Here is a 20,581-nt window from a genome sequence, read left to right on the forward strand (position 1 = left end):
AAGGTCCAGCATTGTGCTGTATGGTTCTACACACGAGTATTGTTTCCTTCAAGACTTACTTTTTCCTCAATAATTATATTGAGAATATAATTGTTCCAGAAGAGATGCAGGAGAGAGGAAGGGACACAGAAATGACTGGTTTGGTGGCTGTGGCCACTTGCTTGTCTTCTGAATCTTTAATCGTACCAATTGGGGACAATTTTAGTATTTTCTATCGCTATTGGAGCTGTGGAACTACAACCAAGTGAAAACTATCTGTTTCTGAATGGAAATGATAAAAATACCAGCTTCTGGCACTTTCTATTGTCAAATTTATAAAAAGTACAATAAATTAAGATTTGACTGTGTTGAAATGAAACAAAAGAAAGCCGGAAAAGAAAGAAATGTTCACTGCTTGCCTGTCCCGTGTGTATTCCAGTATGAGATTAGACGCCGGGGTTGAAGCAAGGGAGATAAGTTCCGCCCAAATCTCAGATCACCTCTCGATAACTGTCTGTCAGAGCCTCTGCCCAGAGCACTCCATAGTGAACTCATCTGTGGGTTGGCGCAGTACGTCGTCCTGAAGGACCAGCGTTGAACGTGCAAGTTGTTCCTGCAGGTACTTTTGGGCACAGTTACAGTCGTGCAGCATGTGCCCTGATGCTAACAGGCGTGGCTTCCGCCCACTCCCACAGCTGAGCTGAAATAGTGGGTGTGAATTTTGGTGGAAAAGGAAACTCTTCCAGGGCACATTTTCCCACTTCACGTGCCTTAAGACACACAACTAAATAACTCCTGTGAGCGGTGTCGGTTGCGCTTGGTGATTTGCTGTTTCACTGGCACTCGGCCCCTGTGCAGAACACATCCCGAACACCGGTCTCTCTGCACCAGGAATTTTTGGGCATTGTTTAGACTCAGCCTAAGAAAATATCGCCAAAGGCAGAAAATCAAATCATCTTAATTACTTGTATGTTTTATTGGTAAACCCAAAGCTGTGTAATATGGTTACGTTTGTCCTGGATTTGTTATGTCAATCCCTTTAATTAAACCTTAAAGCCACAATACACTGGCATTTACAAAGCTGCTGACTGAGTCTAAGCCAGAAAAGTTACAGAGAGCGGCTGATATTGCCTCCTGTGCCCCCACCGCCCGCATCCCCCAGATCTCCTCTGCATCAGGAGACCTGTGAAGAAAGGCGGGCAGGTTCTCGCGCCTAAGTAGGCATGGCTGCTCCCGGTGTGTTTAGCAGAGCCTCCTCCTGACCCCGGGAGGCAGAGGCTCTCTGTAACATGCTCAGATAGTTCATACATTTTTGGCTGGAATGTATAGATGCTTTTCTGTACTTCTGCTCAGCTTAACCAGAAATCTAAGAAAGCCTTCCCATATGAACACTCTATCTATAGTCTAGATTGTGCCCCCAACATTTATATAAGGTCTGTAGAAATCAAACCACTAAGGCGCTTGCATTTGGAGTGGGAGCTTTGCAGGCCAAGTAGGTTAACAGGTCCTGGGGTGGGCTCTATGAAGCGATCTGTGTTCCTGTGGAAAGACTCACCACGTAGCTCACATCTTCACCACCTTTCTCTATGCATCCAATGGGAGGAGTAGACTAGGAAGAGAATCAACACCCGTTAATGAGCTCACCAGTACCTTGACCTTGTATTTCCCAGCACCAAGAGCTATGAAGAAATAACATTTTTGCTTAAACTTTCTACTTTGCCATATAGTGTTTTGATCAATCTAAGATGTACACCACACACACACACACACACACACACACACATGCTCAAGCACACAAACTCTATCATACACATACACACATATCTAACACATGCAGAAAACTTTCAAAATTAAAACATGAAAATTTCAAATTCTTGTTGTCAGTGGAAAAGAATTTGAGATGGCTTACTTTGGAGTCACTACATACTATGAATGCTACAAAAATAAAGACTTGTAAATGAAACGCACTAAATTTGTTCTAAAAAGTAACAAGCAGCCGTGCTAGACACACAGTTGTATTTTATAATACTAGGTATGTTGTAATTTTGTTCTAGTGTAAATCGCGCCATACGTACAGGTGACCAATACTGTCTTGGGAAACCCCATTTGACTTGTGTTCTTCTCGGCCCGGCGTGGGCTCTCTCCTGCAAGCATAGCTGCCCAGGTGGCATTTGTGGTAAGATCCAGTCTGAGTCCAGGCAGGAGCTAAAAACAAAAGATTCTATGGGAAAATAACTAAACCCAAATGAGCTAAAGATGTGGCTCAAGAAGTAGAGTGCCCACCTAGCAAGTGTGAGATTCTGAGTGTAAACCTCGGTGTTGACACACAAAAATAGTTTCTTTTGCATGCCACACTTCGATAAAGTGCACCTTCTTCTGTCATTTTGGGTAGCGTATTCTTATTCCTATTGCCTTCAGCCTTTGAAGGTCACTGGTGATTCCCTCATGACTCATGTAACACATAGGTCCTCTTAGATACAGCCTAGATATGTTCTTCCTTCTTTAGAAAAATATTTAATAAACAGCCACACAGGACTTACAATTCTTTTGCCTTACATGTAAAAGCATTTGATAAACCATGCCATCACATCTCTGTCTGTATCAATTGTACTGTCTTTGTAGATAACATGAGTTCTGCTCATGCAGAAAAACACTTCTGTTTCCAAATGCACTCACAGATGCCCTGTGCAAGTGTTCTCCTCCTTATTGAAATCTGTGTAAATCCTATGCAGTCTATTGAAAAAAATCCGAGCATTTATTAAACATCCACTATGTGTCATATCTTTTTACACATAATTATTGATCTATCTCTAGAAGATGGAAGGAAAATAGAAATAGAAAAATGTAAACAAATAAATTCAATGCATTTCAAAGATACCAGAAATATACATACTATACATACTATAGTTTTTAAAATACCTACTTATTATCTTCAAGAAGTTGGGCAAAAGTTTACCATGTAACCACTCAGTTTGTAAGTACAATGCACCTCAACTGGTATCCCCCTTTTGCCTACAATGTCTTATGTAATATAGGTAATATATGAATAGATGAAGAGGATAACTGGGAAAGCACTGAGGGACACAGGCTGCTGTAATGCTGGACACAGAACACCATCTATTTCTGCACTACAGATGCAACGATAAGAGCTACATGAACATAGAGGAATAACAGCAAACGTCCATGTTCATCAATACAAAGAAGTAGTAAGGGCAGGATGATGGGTGAATGAAACACAGAGTCATAAACTTACATGGGGTGCAAAGGACAAACCATAATGAAGCATTCTTAAGGCTCAGGGTTTTACACCAACGTTGAAGACATTATGCCTACTTTTTGAAATCCCTTCTCTATTATATGAAAAATTAATGTGTTTTCATATTTTAGCATAAGGTCTATATATAACATACATCAGTGTTGATTTGCAGTTGGCTTAATGAGATAGCACACTTAGAGTGATAAAAGCAGCAATCCCTAGTGAGATAACTACATTTCATTAAATGATAAAGTGCTTAAGATATCTGGGCTCTGTGACCATCTTCTGGAGAAGTTTCTCCGATGTATAAGGCAACTCTTCAGTGAAATGTTGAACAGTAAAGTCTAGTCTCAGATTCATGTTTTAGGAAAATCAATGTAGGGAAATAAATGACAGTAGGGTCAAAGAAACAAAAGGGGGCCCCATGGAAGGCACTTGTAGAACTATTATTGTGAGCCGTGTTTTTTTTAATCTTCAAATTTTATAACACTTTGGGGATTTCCATTTATGGCTATGATGAAATAGCTAACAGAAACTCAGTGCTCTCACCAATTAGGAAGCCAACGTGAAAATGGAAATGAATTATGTTTGAAGGCATTGGAGAACTGCCAAGGCAAAGCCTGAGGAGCCAAAATCTCAGACAAGCTCATTAAAAGGAGCCTAACGTGCTTTGCCCTGTCGGAGCCACCTATTGCTCGAGAACACGGTCTATGGGAATGTGGCTCAGAACCATAACCCAGTAATAATCAGGCTTCTGACCCTGGAAAAGAAAAAAAGAAATTCTCTGGGCTGAGCAGAAGGGATTTATGGCCATTTGTGGCTCTGTGTTGACGTTAACAGGAGGCATAAACCCAGGACTGAGTACAAATCTGGGTGGACTAAGAGGACTGGAGAATTTTGAAACATTTTATGTCTGAATTGTAAATATCTATGCTTGTCTAGAAAAGACTAGCCTAAATCTATCACAGGGAGGTGTCATCTAGTCTCAACATTAAAAAAAATACCAGTTACTCATTTAAACTGGATCAATAAATAAAAGGAAGGAAGGATAAACAAATAGGTGAATGGTGCTGTGGATAGTGGAGTGATTAGAATTAGGTTTTAAATTGGTTTTGAAGAATACATTCAAGAAGGTAACAGGATATAGAATTTATTCAATGAACTCAAACATAAAAAATAGTCAAACAACAATTCTTCTAAAAATTGTAGTTTGAGTGAGGTTGCTTAGCTTTGTCAGTCAATGCTGGTGCTCTACCACTTGAGTCATAGCTCCACTTCTGGTATTTTGGTGGTGAATTGAAGATAAAAAACGTATCACAGATTTTTCTGCTTGGGCCAGCTTTGAACCATTATCCTCAGATCTCCTACTCTTGATTACCTAGAAATACAAGTGTGCACTTCCAGCTCAAACAGAAATTTTTGAACTGGAAACTATAACTCAATAAACAGCTTAGTGGATGGGATCAGTAGCATTTCCAGAAAACATAAAAACAGAACCTGCAAAGAGGTTGGTCCCTTGCTAATATTCAGAATGAGGAATAGAATCAAAAGGAAAATGGGGCATGTGCGGGCCGCATAGAGAAAAATTAAGAAAGCCAGTACTGGCATCCCAGTGTAATAAGACAGAAGTGGTCAATGCAGCATTTGAAGAGATAAAGGCAGGAACAGCCAAAGCTGCTTAAACACCTGAAGCCATGGATTTCAAGAAACCCCATGAAACAAGAAAAATAAATACAATGAATCCATGCCAGCAGAGCAGTGTAAAACTACTGAGAATCAAATTTGATAGAATTATAAGAAAACAGAGTAAAAGACACAATATCTTCAAACTGAAAAATAAGAAAACTTCACAGAGATTTGCCTGTGAAGTATCTACACTTCAAATAACCCAATGCATTCAGAGAAATTCTCTTTTCACAGGAAAAACAGAAATAACTCATACAGGTTAAAATTTCTCCCATATAAGGAATTAATAATAGACTTCAAAGCAATCTAAGAGTCAAAGGGAAAAAAAAACATCAAAACTATAGAATGTTTTGAATGTAATGATTGTATAATTATATTTCTTACACTTTTAAATAATCATATGTGACATATTGAGAGCAATCTTTGAGCATAGATGAAAAAGTTTTAATCAAATATGAGCCAAAACATAAATAAAAAGAACTAGACTTCTGAGCCAAATCGGTTTAAACATGGGAGGGCAAAACTGATTTAATCCTTGAACAATCATCACAATCATTATTCACATCAATAAAATAAAGGGAAAAGAAGTTCATCTACTTAGATGAAGTAAGATCTTTGATAAAATTAAATTACACCCACAGCACAGTAGAAATCAATGGCAAGGAGTAGAAGTATAATTAAAAATACAGTCCACAAGGTTGCTCATAATGAAGTCCGGAAACCCACGGGATGGGCAGGGTGGCTTTGCACTGTGGTCAGTTTATTCCACTCTGGACTCGAGGCCAGTACCAGAGAAGGTGGCAAAGAGCAGGCGGAACAGAGCTGTATTGTAAAGCCTCCGTGAAACCTGGGCTGGTGGCTTTGGTGAGCTAGCCTGCCCGACCAGCAACCTGGGAATCACGAGGAAGACAGAAGAGACATGAATATGACTTTGCAGCAAGAGAGCGGGTGAGGTTATGTTTTCACATGAACGAAACCTTCATAGGATGGAAGGGATGCACCTCATGACCCTGCCCATCCCGAGTGCACCCGAGGACTGCAGTAAAACTCTTGAGGAAAGATAACCACGGTCTCCTACTACGGCTGGCAGCTGGGGCCTGGGCTCCTGTGTCCGACGGTGGCACACTGCCCACGACAAGGCCGTCTTTTCCACCAGTGTGGAACAAAAGATAAGACAGAGGTCACCGCTCCTCCAAGCTTAATGTCTGCTTGTGCCCTCTGTCCTAGGACCTGCAACCTCAGCCAGGAAGAACGCGGCTTCGGCTATGCTTGCTGTACTCTGACCATGCTGAGTACCAAATGAGCTGGTTCTGATTAAGCCCTGGAGAGGTGGACACTGGCTTGATCTTCAAACTCGGCGGACCAATAGGAGCCTACCGTGCACCACGCTCCTCTGTGAAGGCAGGGCTCCGAGCCCTCTGCGTCTGCCAGCGTTGCTGCAAGTGTTAGAATGAACTCATCATAAGGTGTTTACTAATTGTCAAGAAACTGGATTCTGTTTTCCCAGTGACTAGTTTTGAGGTACTGAGTGAAATGAAGGGTTTGGGGAGCAGTGCTAGGAGAATATAAAAGAATATAACTTCCTTAATTCATGCAAGCAGTGTACAAAGGGGGAGGCTTTGCTTCTAGGCATGCAATAACACTGCATTCAAAAGAGAAATCTGGAAGGCAAGGGAGGGGGTTGGAATATGATGGTTTTGTTTAAAAGGGTGAGGGCAAACTCCATGAGTAAACAGGACTGCGTGACATATCTAAGCTAGAATGAGAACATGGAAAGGTAAGTGTTCTTTCTCTGACATTCAGATGACTGAAGCCATATAGCTAGACAGACGCATGTATCAATCACAAGTGTCGGGGTTGAGCACGGGGCAAAGGCAAGCTGAGGCCTTCACAGTAGTTAGGAAGTTGTGGTGGTCGTTAAACATCGATGGATGCACATTTGTGTTGAGACGTCTCTGCCGGCTTCAGTGGTCTCAGGTCAGCTGTGGCAGCTTTGCTTCCTTCAAAGACTTACCTGAGGCAGGCTGGGGGTTCATGCGAGGAAACTGGGGGCTCGTGTGGGGATAGACCCTCTGCCTCTGTGACTGGGCAAAGCCAGGGTCCTGAGGCCGCTAGCCTGTAAGAGACAACATTTGCAAATCAAACATCTGTTGAGGGATCTAAAGTCTCTGAAATGTTTCACAATCATCTCCTAAAGTTCCACCTACTTCCCCGATGAAAACACTGTTTCCATTTTTATGACAATTCAGATAAACTATGCCAAGTGCATGGCTGGGCATTTCCCCAGAGAGGACTCCAATTTCCAGCCACCACCGCGCCTGGCATGGGTATCACTCACCACTGGGCACCGGAGGGCCCTGAAGGTGAAGCCACATCGGTGGTCCCCAGGGTGGAAGCCAGGCTCCCTGAGATGTTGAGGTGTGGAAAAGAAACCCTCCATGACTCTAATTGTGTCAGGTACTGAGTCAGAATTAAAGAGACAAAAGGTAGAAAGGTGGGTGGCGGCAGCTCTGGTGTTACTGGATATTCTGAACTCAATGTCAGTTCAATAAATGAGAGCAGGGCTTTGCAACCAAGACAGGGAAGGTGTCTTGGTGTATTAATTGTGGCAGGCAGAATGGGGGCTCTGTGGCTATTACTTCAAACCACAGCTTAGGAATTGAACTTAGGAACCCAGGTTCTGCACAGAGAATGCATGACAGGTGCTCGTCCCAGGCCAGGTGTGGGCCTTGGTTCTTCTCTTTTGGTTTACTGGCTTTCTATCTTAGTTGAACAGAGTTTTTACTAGTCAGACAGGATGGGGTGAAGGAGGGAGAGAAGATTTCCAGGCTTTCTGGAAATGAAGAACGTGTTTGCGCAGGGCCTAGAACAGGGAGAGGAAGAGTGCAGGAGAGGCTGCTCAGCAGGACACCAAGTGGAGCCTGGTCACTGGTCCCACGCTTCACTCATCCCTGTGTCCGTCCAGAGAAAGTGCCTATGTCTGTCTGCAAAACCAGCTTTTCAGTACCTATTTCCAGGGGATAGGAGCATGGAGACTACTGCTTAAAGGCATGAAGTTGAGCTTTATTAGATGAAGAGTTTGGGGCGTGGAAGTTGAAGGGGTTGTGCAGCAAGGCCAGTGGCTCTTCCCGCACTGGGGTAATACATGTACAAGGCAAATTCCGTACTAGATTTATTTTCCAACAATAAAAAAAAATCAGGAAAAAAAGTAGTATGGAAATTGTTCAGATCCAACCCACAAAAAGCCATTCTTTCATGTAGGTTTTGAATATGGTTTGTTTATCTTTTGTTAGTTTCTTATGCTGTTACATTGTTGACTTGAACTTGTTTCTTCTTTCAATTAAGCATTTCATAGTTAGAAATCTCTCCTTCGCGGGGTTTGTTGCTATGTTTCATCAGTTTTCTATGCTGTGTTTTCATTTCCTTTCAAGCTGCTACTGGGCTGAAAGTCAAAACTGATTGTAATTTACTGCAATCAACCATCCGGGGCTTCCCCGGGAATTTACAGACTCAACTTACAAGGCAGGAACACCAGGCACATCCTGCCAGGGCCATTTCTGTGGAGGTGGAGGAAGGAAAAGGAACCTGCTGCCTCCTGCTCTTCCAAGAGGTCACTGGAGGGCCTGCCTGGAGACTCAAGCCTGGGATCCCACCTGCTCTGGAGACAGCCAGAGAGAGGGCTGAAGTTGCTGGGTACCTCAGGCTAGTGGTTAGCCAGGTCTCAGCTCAGCAAACTCTAATCCCAGTTACCTATCAGGTGTACGTTGTAAATCTTATTCTGAGACTACCACAGGCAAAATGCATAGTTTCTAATATTAATTAAAGAAAGAGTATTCATTTCCACTAGCTCCCTTTGAACTGTGAGCACGTGCTCCTTCTCATTAGGGATTCTGTTTTGTAATTACACCATTTCCTGACTGTAATAGTATATGCGTGTTTGATCATCATGCCAAAACAGGCAGACTCCAGGAACTTGCAGGCTGGATCTTTAAAAATTTGGGGACGCAACAAAATTATTAGGTATCAAATAATAGCAGGCCTTAAAAGCAGAGAAAAAGAATTCACATAACAGACGGTAAAGTGTCCCTTACAAACAGTTGTTTTCACAGAGCGTTGTAGTATATAATTATGGAAACAGCCACTTTTAATGTTTAATTTCATGAGCTGTCACCCATAGCATGAGTCTTTCAACATCACGATAAACCACGTCAAGTTCTGGAAACTTGCGGACATTGGGCGTTATAATGTGAGAAATGGTCGTCGGGCTGGGGTGGGAAGGTGACATGGATGGGGTGGAGGAGAGAGTTGCAGGGAGAAGAGAGACTCAGCACTCCTCAGAATGAGGAGGAGAGTGGGATAAATTAGGATTTGCAGAAATGAAAGGAAGAGAAGGAAATCAGCTATTAGGAAGTGAAGATTACAAGAGGATTACACAAGTGTGAGAAAATGTAGATAAGTGTGTGAAGTGTCAGGATCTATTTTTAAACGCCATAATAATAATCAGGATGAAAGACTTCTGATTTTTTTGTCAAAATAATATCACTAGTTGGAAATCGCATTAAAGAACACTTTCTGATGAGGATGGAAATAGATGTACTTTGTTTAATGAGGAGAAAAAATGCTTTCAAGAGACACCATTTCTTCAGGAAGTGCACACGTGTATCTTGGTTCAAATACTTGATGCTGATGCCTTTAAGAATTAGAAGTAGAAAATGGAATGCTTGATTGCGGTAAAGCCTTTGCTCTAATACTTCTACTAAATGATAATTCAAGTTTAGCCAAGAAAACAGTGGATGGGAAAAACATTTTCAGAAAACAAAACAACATAGCTTCATGAATCAAGAAATCACAAGAGTATTTACCTTCTTATTTTTGATGCAGAAGTGATTTTGAAATAAAAAGGGGTCAAAGGTCAAGATTGCTTGATTTTTAAGTAAATGGAAACCAATCATTGAGTTTAAATGCTTTATAAAATCATAGGTGTTAGAGGAAATTGTGTCACTAATTATAAATTTAAGTATATTTTAAGCCTTGGATTATGACTTTATAGTAGAAAGTGAAATGTCTCTGTTCTCAAGTAATTACAAATTACAAAACAAAATGTGGTAAAAGCAAGCATGTTTTTCCTTCTATGTGGGAGCTAGATTTAGCTTACAAACGCATGGTATGCAAATGTATTAACTGAAATAAGGTAGATTTAAGGAGATCTCAAGTGGAGTAATTGTCCTGCAATTGACTTGGCTTGGTATATTTTTAATGCCAAGCAGAGGTGGTCACATTTTAATGACTTAACTGTAATTATTTTGATTAGTTGTTTGACACAAGAAACAAAAGTGCAGAGATTTCATACCCATAAATTTCTCAACCTCTGTAAACACTTAAGCAAGATGGATTACAAAATTGAATTATGGAAATAATTAATGACATTCTTACTAAGAAATAGTACCACAGACAGTTCTCAAAGTGGCTGCTCCTTGTTTTACAACCTTTCTTTATCTTATTCCTCTAAGTCTTTCTATGCTCAACAAATAAAGTGAACACAAAACACCTCCTCCCCCCAAAAATAAAAAAAAATACTTAATAATGCTGACTGTCCCCATTTGTTCTTCATTTTAAATGAAATAGGTGCTCAGCTTTTTGCTTGGCAAACATGTGCTTTGGAGGTATCTGAAGTATGTCTTTTGCTGGATAGTCAAGGAATGTTCACATAATCTCTCCAAGAATGTTGAGAATTAACTGGCAACAGTTTGGGCTCAACAATGCCCTACCTCTAGGACTATTTTTCTTTTCCTCTTCTGAAATGAAACATACATTTCTCCACAGAAGGCCACTGCCATTAGACATCTTTGGGCAAATGGAGCAGAAAGATAGTCTGATGAGCAGATGTTTCTTTGTGTTGTTTTTATATTGTTTTTTTTTTTCTCTGTGAAGAGTAACAAAGGTCATTTTCTGCGCAGCAAGTGTTTTATGCAGAACTTTTTAATTGTATTTCATGATGCAAGAAGGGTTTTTACAGTGGTAATGTGCAAATTTCAATTGTGAAGAGCCTATCCAGGCTCCTTCACACATAGATACACAGACACACAGACACACACAGACACAGACACACAGACACAGACACACACACAGACACACACACACAGCACCTCAGAATTTTTAAACATCGGGAGAGCAATGTCCACAGATGGGATTCCCACTGTGTGCAAAGGGCACTGGGAGAGTTGTATAGAGTAACCGTTTCCTAGAATTGGCAGCAAATTCATTGCGTTGTAGTTTGTAGGTGCTGGGATTATTCATATAGGGTGAAATTTTGACGACTTAATTATGCAGGAATCCATGGCCCCGACTAACACTGGGTTCTCTAGTAAATAGCTCAAACTCCCACAGGGACAGACAACCCCCCCCACCAGGAAAATGGACATGAGATGGCAGGCAAAGCATGCTACAGAATGTCCAGTACACATCTGGTCTGTTTCCTCTCAGGTCCCGCAGGTCTGACCAATGTAAATGATCAAATCTTGCAATTAATTTTAGGTCAGATGACTCCATAGGCCCATGTGGAAATTGGCCTGGGACAGAGGAATGAAAAAGATAATAGTTGTAGAGAACTGAAATCCCGTTGTAGGGTGAGGTTTGGTACAGGGTCTTTACATAGGGAGAGTCTCTAAGGAAGTGTGAGCTTTCGTCCACTGCGGGAGCAGTTTTATCTGGAAAAGTATACTTAAAGACCCTTTTGCCAAGAACTCATTGTCTATAATGTAAATCTCAGAGTGACTTTCCAGGGTCTTTTACTTTAAGAAAGGAAGTCATTCATTCAATTTCCACCAGTATTCCCTGGACTACATAAGAACATTTAGAGTTTAATTGTTAGTCATGTCGGCCCTGTAGCTATAAATTATAGGATATTATTTCAGGACTCCATTAAAAACTCCCTATTTCAAACTAATAGTTGCCGTCCAAGTACAAGCTTCTCACTTGCAAGATCCCAACTGGAGTTGCTGCATCCTAACGCTGACGATGAAGTTTATACCATCTTCATCAGCTCTGGTTTGAAAGAACAACCTGTAGTAGATATTCTCCTATGGTCAGGTATTTTTGATGTTACTTTTTACACTCTCATAGGCAGTGAAATCTCATCTATGTTTTAGCTTAAATAGGAATGTAACACAATTCCAGAATGTCAACGTAAAGGTCTGTTTGGGGGAAACACTCTTGATAAGAACTCTAATGCAGCGTAGGTCAGACGAGGTAGGAAACAGATTCTAGAGGTGTGGGGAGAAATGGACGGGGACGCGGCATAGGGGAGGGTGACAGGGGAATATGACACAGAGTCTGGACGCTGCAGGAGCTGAGCAGAGCTGGTGTTCATGCAGGAGCTGAGCAGAGCTGGTGTTCATGCAGGAGCTGAGCAGAGCTGGTGTTCATGCAGGAGCTGAGCAGAGCTGGTGTTCATGCAGGCGTTGCTACCATTGCCAGCGAGAGCCTGTGCTGTGGCCATCACCAGAGGCAGAAATGCTTGCCTCGGTTTGCTCAAATTTATGGCCTCCAGGCTCCCACCAGCGAACACCAGGGACACCCACCGACTGAACCGAATGGAAATTAGTGGGGAAACAAGCAAGAGAAAGGCGACCGAGGGTAAGCACACTAGACTTGGGAGAAGGGAGTAGAAGAGAGCAGAAATGGGAGACAGATGGCAAAATATTCTAGATTCTTCTCCAAATAGGATCTAAGTTCTAAGTAAAAATCAGGTTTTAATTCATAGCAGTAACAGTTAAGCCATTGCCTGTTTATCAAAGTGTCATATGAAAGGGAATTTTGTCCCCTGGCAAAACTGACAGGGAAAAATCACGAGACTTTTCAGCAGAGCAAGAGCAAGAGCACACATTCTACTTTAATTTTCTCCTGCTCTGGTAATGCATTTACACCAACTGGGCAGTGATAAAGTAACTTTGATTCTTGGCGAGGTTATTTTTTTTGGGGGGGCATGCTCTTTATTGTTTTTCTGTTGCTACAAGACAAACTTAGCAGCTTAAAAGCACATCCGCTGTCTGTCTCTCCATTTTGTAGGTCTGGAGTCACTCAGGTGGGTTGTCTGCTCCGGGCCTCATGGCATGACAGCTGGAGAGCAATCCACTACTCATGTGTTCTTGATTCGCCAAGTCCTTTTGCTGTGGCTTGGGTTGGAGCTGCCTGCTTTCTGATGGTGTTCAGCCAGGGGTGACAAGGTCTCTCGGAAAGTCATCCGTTCAATGTTCAAGCTATCAGAGTCAGAGCATCAAATATTTCTCCTGCTTCAGATTGTTACCACACAGTCAGTATGGCCTCTACCTTAGTTCTTCCTGTCTGGCAAGAGACACACTCAAGCAAGACATGATGCATTGTGAGAACGGCCGAAAAAGTGTATTGAAGTGAAAGTAAGAAGGCAATTGTAAGGTGCAGCGGGATCAAGCGAGGCTGAGTGGCCACATCGGTGGCCACGGGGTGTTATTCTGACAGGATTCACTGTGGGTGGTTCTTTGGCAAGAACTCTGGTGGGTAGCTTGACTGCCGGTGCAGTTTATGTAAACAATGTGCATCTGTACATGCCCAGATTTGCTGTGGCTGCTCGGAGACCCCTTCCTATGGAGAAGGAACAGACTCGAACCCAGGTCCCAGGCACTGCAGGGACAAGAGGAGGGGGTGGTGTCATCACTCTCACCCTGGACGCATGCACTGAAGTAGGGGCTTCACTGGACAGACGCACCTCTTGTTTACCAGGACTAGCACCAGGGCCTCTGTCTTCATGAATGTTACCAACATCTTCATCGGTTTTCTTTTTGTGGGATTTGTTTGAAGAGTCACTTCATAAGCACTTTGCCAACCTCAGATCTTTTTTTGACAGCCAGGAAGGGAGTGTCTCCTGGATGGATCCTGTCTCATCCAGGACTCCAGCAGCCTTGTCCGTTGTCCTGGTAACTAAGGGTCTTGGGTTTGCTGCCTGCCTCAAAGTCTCCTCCCTTGTGCTCAAGGCCAGTGCTCTACCATTCTAGTGAGAGCGCCATCTCAAAGTCTCTTCCTCTCTGCTCAAGGCTAGCTCTCTACCACTCCTGCCATTGCGCCACTTCTGGCTTTTTTTCTGGAGATAAGAGTCTCATGGGCTTCCCTGTCTAGGCTGGCTTTGAACCTCAATCCTCAGATCTCAGCCTCCTGAGTAGCTAGGATGACAGGCATGAGCCATGGGTGCCCAGCCTCCTCCTTTAATTTTAAATGATCATGTAATATCAATTTTCCATGCCTTAGACATACAATGCTGGTTTTGCGAGAAACTATAAATTATTAAGAAATAATCAGTAAATGCTTAGCTTTCTATTATTCCAAGGAAATGGCAGTATTGTGTGATAATAAAATAGTGGAGTTCTTAAATTAGACATGTGCATAAAAACAAACCCTTCTTTTTGGAAACCCAAGTGAGAGCCATTAGCCACTTTAGTATCACAGCAGGTAACACAAATTATTATTGCATTTAATTAGCATCCTGACAAGTTGAGGAATTCTGTACCAGCATTCAGATTACATACAGAAGGTGATTTGAAAATGTTTCCTGCCTGAGCAACATCAGAGCAAATCAAAGAGATGAGCTCAAATCTCACCCTTATTATCAAATACCTGGGCTCATTACAACAAATGACAAGGGAAGAAAGACCAAATAAATGCTGCTTTGAAGGTGATACTTAATTTTCTATATTAAGGAGGTGATTTAAAGTATTATATGCAAAATTATTGTATTGTGATAGAGAGCTAGTGATTGTTCCCTTCCTTTTCTTAGTAAATAAAGGGCTTTATAGTATATAATCATTTTAGAATTATAGAATCTTTCAATGCCTATTAAATTCTGTTATTGTTGAAATATATATATCATTATAATTTCTGCCCCAGAACTGGGACTGGTGGTGTATTCTTACAATCCTGGCATTGGAGAGGCTGCTTAAGGTAGATTATAAGTTCAGGGTCAGACTGGGAGATACAGTGAGTCACTGTCTCAAAAACACAAAAACATTTTCCAGCAAATGTGCAAGTTTCACCCACAGAAGACTGTGGAGACTCATAAACTGAAAAAAGCCTTAGTGTGGAGAAACAGCTCTCTCCTGCCACAAGCTAATAATAAGAATGAGGACATGAAGATGTCCTTTATGTAACACTGAGGGCCATTCTAGAAACCGTGTCTGTTCCTGACACTATTTGCAAATGGTGTTGATAATTACTAATAATGGTTTACAGGTAATATTGAGTAGGACTATCTCACTATGCTACTTCCTTGGTCAGAAATTTGTAATGTGAAGCAGAGTAAAATTTGCATTAGAATATATTCATTCCAAAGGTAAATTTCTCAATTTTCTTATATTGGAAGTAAATGGAGAAGTAAAATCAAGTGTGCTCACATGGTCATATGGTTTTACTCCCCCTGAACACACACATTTCAAATTTGAATATTTCCCTGGATTGCTACAGGAACAATAATTAGATAAGACTATTAAAAATAGAAACTATAGGAGAATTCTATAGCCCAGAGATTCAGGAGAGATTGAGACACATTGAAATGTACAAGAGATACATTCCTTTATATTAGAATGATGCATAGCAATGTCCACTATTTCTTACTTTTAAGTTTGGTGTATAAATATCTGTGACTATTTTGTATATCATGGGGAGTGGAAAAAAAAAGAGTTGATATGCAGAAGCCTGTCATGTTTAATTCAACATTTAAAACCATCCCTCTAAAATTATCATAATTGGTGTTCTTTTTCCACAATACTTTCCTAAGGACTGTGATTTTTAGAAAAATACATGAATTAAAGAAAATAGATTATGTAAGGTCTTTAAAGGTCACTTCAAAGTTCTTAAAGTCTGAAACTTTTTATTGGTTTTGAAGATCTTTTGGAATTTATTAATAAATATGGGTGAAGGTATATTGTGTTCATTAGAAAATCTGCATTTTTATTCTTCTCACAGTCTCCTTCACTTTCTACATACTACTTAGTGCACCTTCAGATAACTTGGGCACAGGTTTGTTATCTACAAGTTAGTTGATGTTTTTGCAATCAGATTTCTTCATTCCTAAGATAGGAATAAGCCAAAATATTTTGTCATTGTTATGATGATCAGATGAGTTGATACAAGTATCTTATTGGAAAGCACAAGTAATATTTATAACAGACTCTCAATGTCTGAAAAGTGAGTTAAACAATACATAGATCAAATGAAACAAAACCCCTCAAGACTTGTCCTTAATTTTTTCTGATTTGATCGCCATGTTTCACACCTGGAGGGCCTACAAATGTAAATCGTAAACCTACCACTATTACATAGGTAGGCATGCTGGCTGCTCCCGTGTGTTGGGGTGGACAGAGATTTTGTAAAAGCTCTTGCCCTGTCTTCTGGCTTCGAGCTCCCTGCAGAAGACACCTTGCAGTGGAACACAGGCGTAGGAGTGGTGCCAGGAAGACACATGGAAGATTGCTGCAGACTTCCCAAGCTCCACCCAGCCCTCTTTCGCTACATACGTAAGTAATTCCCAAACTAAAAGTATTAATAAACATTAAAAAATTAAATTCTGAAACTTAAAAAATAGTTTTCAAGAATCTAAGGAAGTATTTAAAGAAAATGAAAAATCCCTAGGTTGAAACTCAGAAGACTGTGCACCGTGTCCTGAGGGTGAGCACATGGAAAGTTACACTGAGAGCAATGGAAATTTCCAGTAGGAAGGATTAGCAGACTATAGAATCTTTTACTGGAAGTTTTTCCCCCACAGATATGCATTGTATAAAGTAGCATGGATCTTCAGAGAGGTACCTTGCAGCTATTCTGCAAACTCATCCTCTCAAGGGTAAAACTTGTAGTTTCACAAGGGGACTCTGGGCATGTGGCATCAGAATTATGTTGAGTAAGGAAACACATTCTAACCAGAAAGAGGATTATAAGGGTTGCATTAGGCCAAGAACAAGGAGATGAGGAGGAATTGGAACTTTCTCCTTCCTGTCCCACCAGTGGTCCTTTCTTCCTCCCATTCTTCATCATGGAGTAATAGTCTATAGCAATGGTCTGGAGCTGGAGAGCTGTGTGGCTCCCACCGCACAGGCAGGTGCTTGCACTGTCCTAGATACCAACCATCAGAAGGAAGTCTGTGTTGAGCCCTGCTTTGGGCAAAGGCCGCTTGCTTAGGTCAGGAACATGCTGTACTTACAGTGACCAGGAGCGTTCACCCTTCACAGGGATTCATGGGAAAAAAAACCAGTCAGAGGAAAAAATGCCCAACGCATTGCTCAGTTATGAAGAGAACGAAACGTGATGATGCCTGTGGTAGACAAGCCTGTGCAGTGAGATCATGCGGTGTACAGCCAGACTGAAACGCTAGGAACACACAGGCGCAGCAAAAGGGAATGTGGCTCAGATGAGCAGCACTGTTAAAATGGAAGCATTTAGCATTATTACTTGTAACTGTATCATAACTTTGTTCATATACGACTTTCAGGTTAAAAAATATGTATAATATTATAGTATGTTGTATATACACAACACACATATATGTATTCAAAGCGTGATATAGGGTGACATATCTGCTCATCATTTCTTCCTGCAAATGTAAATACAGTTAAGTCACATTATGTATTCAGGGATTGATAGCATTGTCATCTTAAAGCTCCAAGTTAATTGCTGCTGTGCAGATTAATATCTAGCCCTAATTGCAATAACCAACTTCAGAAGTGGAAATTGTTGCACTGAGCTCTGTGGAGGTGAGGTTGACAACGCACGGCCAGGGAGGTTCTGTCTGTGCACCTTGAGAATGGTTTTGCAGGCGATCTGTAACTCCCCCGTCAAGCAGCCCATTTTTATAGATAGCATTTCTATAAATACAAATACCCAAAGAGAAGGGAAAAATTCCTGACTTCTGACTTTTTATGACCCACAAGGTGACCCCCAACTCTTATTCTCACTGCCATGAGTCTTTTTCCTTTTACTAAAACCCTTTTACCTGTTTTCAGTGAGTAGAAAAATGGAGAGATTAAAAATAGTTGTTTTTACCTGATTAGACTAGATAATGATCCACTTAAGTTATTTATGACTAACAACACGACTCAAAACTCACTGAACCATGATTTACTCAGAAGCATCGTAGAATGAGTGATTCAGAAAGTGCTACTTGATTAATATTATTTTTTTTAAAAAATACATTCAGCTAAACTTAAAAAATAAAGTGTTTTGCTGAATTTTAGTTAAGAATCATCAACTGGATAGACATATGATTGATTTTCACTTCATGAATCACTATCAGCGTGTATGTCACATTCATGACAATGTAACACATTTGACGTGGACCTACACAGTCCTCCTACATAGATCCTAAATAAGAACAATTAATTTGGGGGAAGCAGAAAGAGTTATGCTTTATCAAAAAAATAAATTGTCATTCTGAATTAAATCTGCATATTAACAGCTTTCATTATTGTCAGCATTCAGGCTTTATATAGTATTCATTTCCAACTGCCTACAGCTTTTTTATGATCTAAAAAATGCAAAACTGCTTTAGAATTTCTGTATGTGTCTGATTGCCTCAAAACCTAGGAGGGCTCCTTAGAATATAAGGCATGAATCATTAAAGGATTTATTTTGTATCTTGAGCACTGAAAAGGCTTGGATTTCATTTTCAAATGTTGCAAAGCACATTAATGTCTCCTGGGCCTTGATTCCAAAACTCTCATTCAATGAATGAATTTGCATGCCCATCACTCTACCTGAGCACGAGGTGTACAAAAGGAGATGAAGCGAATTCCTCTAGAGTCTAACTTTAAATCACATCAGGGAAGGCTCCTATAATATGTGTTGAAAAAACTAAATCAAAAGAGAAGCGTGGTTAGGGAGAGCAATAAAGGGCGAGAGACTGACTGGAATGCATCATCCCTACGCGTGGGAATGTCACCACGAAATTCCCGCTCTGGAGCTGATGCATGATAATTAAAACAACAACTAAGGCAAAATAGATAAAACTAAATCAAAAGCTTGTCTGCGTATTTTTCTAGAGGATAAGCTAACACCTTTTTTTACATCAAGTTTTACCTGATTTCTCTTCATATTGCTGTGTAACATTAAATTACTTGCAGATTGCTACAAGTAATATATTTCTAAGATGCATACGTGTGCCCTGTATCATGAGGTCTTAGAAGTAAGATGATTTCTTGGTTGTTATTATTTTCCAGTGATCACACAGGATACAAAGCAACATTATAACATGATCCCAATCGTTTTGTTTTGGTAGTGCATAAATATGGTATACTAAAAAGGTAACTAACAGGAAAAAAAAGAAGTGTCTTTTGTAATCCATGGAAAGAGATTGTCAAGTTATTCTGCTTGAAGATTGTCTTTGAAAATTCAAAACTAAATAAATCATAAAGAAATTCCTCCCCTAGTTTCTGTCAATAAACAGAATATTGAATTGTTCAGTATTTTTTTAAAGTTTTCCTTCAATGCGGTTCTAATGATAGCAACTTTAGTCCCTTGACTTCTTTTTCATCCTGTTGGCTTACTCTTTATTCTCTTTTCTCACTTTCCTTAAGAAATAAAATGGCACATTTGATGCCAGGAGGGTGGTCCCTCCCAGGCAGGGGCCTGCCTCCCTCCCCAGGCTCTGAGGGGTGAGCAGGACCAGAGCTTCAGTGTTGGCAGCCAGACTGAGCTAGGTGAAGATCTGCGGCCAGCATTCTCAGAACAATGTAATGGGATCTTGTCTCACACTTCGCTCTCAAAGAGTAAGGACCACATTTGGAAAACAGATATTGCAAACGAGATGATACAGCATTGCACTTGAAACGACTGCAAAAAAGAAATGGCTAAACCTCAAACTCTGCAACTAAAATTTGTTAGCTCCTGGTAGAGTATCTGATGACTAGAGCTGAATCTTTCCAAGTGTGTTGGAAAATTGCAACAGAAATAATAATAATAATAATAGAGGCCTAGTACTGGTGGCTCACGCCTGTCATCCTAGCTACTCAGGAGGCTGAGATCTCAGGATCGAGGTTCACAGCCAGCAGGGGTCGGGAAGTCTGTGAGACCCTTACTTCCAATGAAACACCAGGAAACCGGAAGTGGCGCAGTGGCTCAAGTCGTAGGGTGCTGAAGGCAGCGCCCAGGCTCTGAGTTCAAGTCCCAGGACAAAGAAAGAAAAGCATATAGAATAAAAATGGGTAAAAAAGTTGATGGCAACAGAAAGATGGAAAAGGAGAACTGTGGTTGTGAGGGAGGCGGGAGGGGCAGGATTGCTGGGCAGGATTGCGGGGCAGGAGCTTGGGGCAGGAGCGCGGGGACAGGAGAGCGGGACAGGAGCGCCGGGCATCGAGCACGGGGCAGGAGCGCGGGGCATCATGGGGCAGGAGCGCGGGGCATCGAGCGCGGGGCATCGAGCACGGGGCAGGAGCGCGGGGCACCGAGCGCGGAGCAGGAGAGCGGGGCACCGATTGCAGGGACAGGGATGCGGGACAGGGGCGCGGGACAGGGGCGCGGGGCAGGGGCGCGGGGCACAGAGCGCGGGGCAGGAGAGGGGGGCAACGATTGCAGGGACAGGAGTGCGGGACAGGGGCGCGGGGCAGGGGCGCGGGACAGGAGCGCGGGACAGGAGCGCTGGACAGGAGC

This window comes from Dipodomys ordii, unplaced genomic scaffold (genome assembly GCF_000151885.1).
Source record: "Dipodomys ordii isolate 6190 unplaced genomic scaffold, Dord_2.0 Scaffold119, whole genome shotgun sequence".
Classification (NCBI taxonomy): Eukaryota; Metazoa; Chordata; class Mammalia; order Rodentia; family Heteromyidae; genus Dipodomys; species Dipodomys ordii.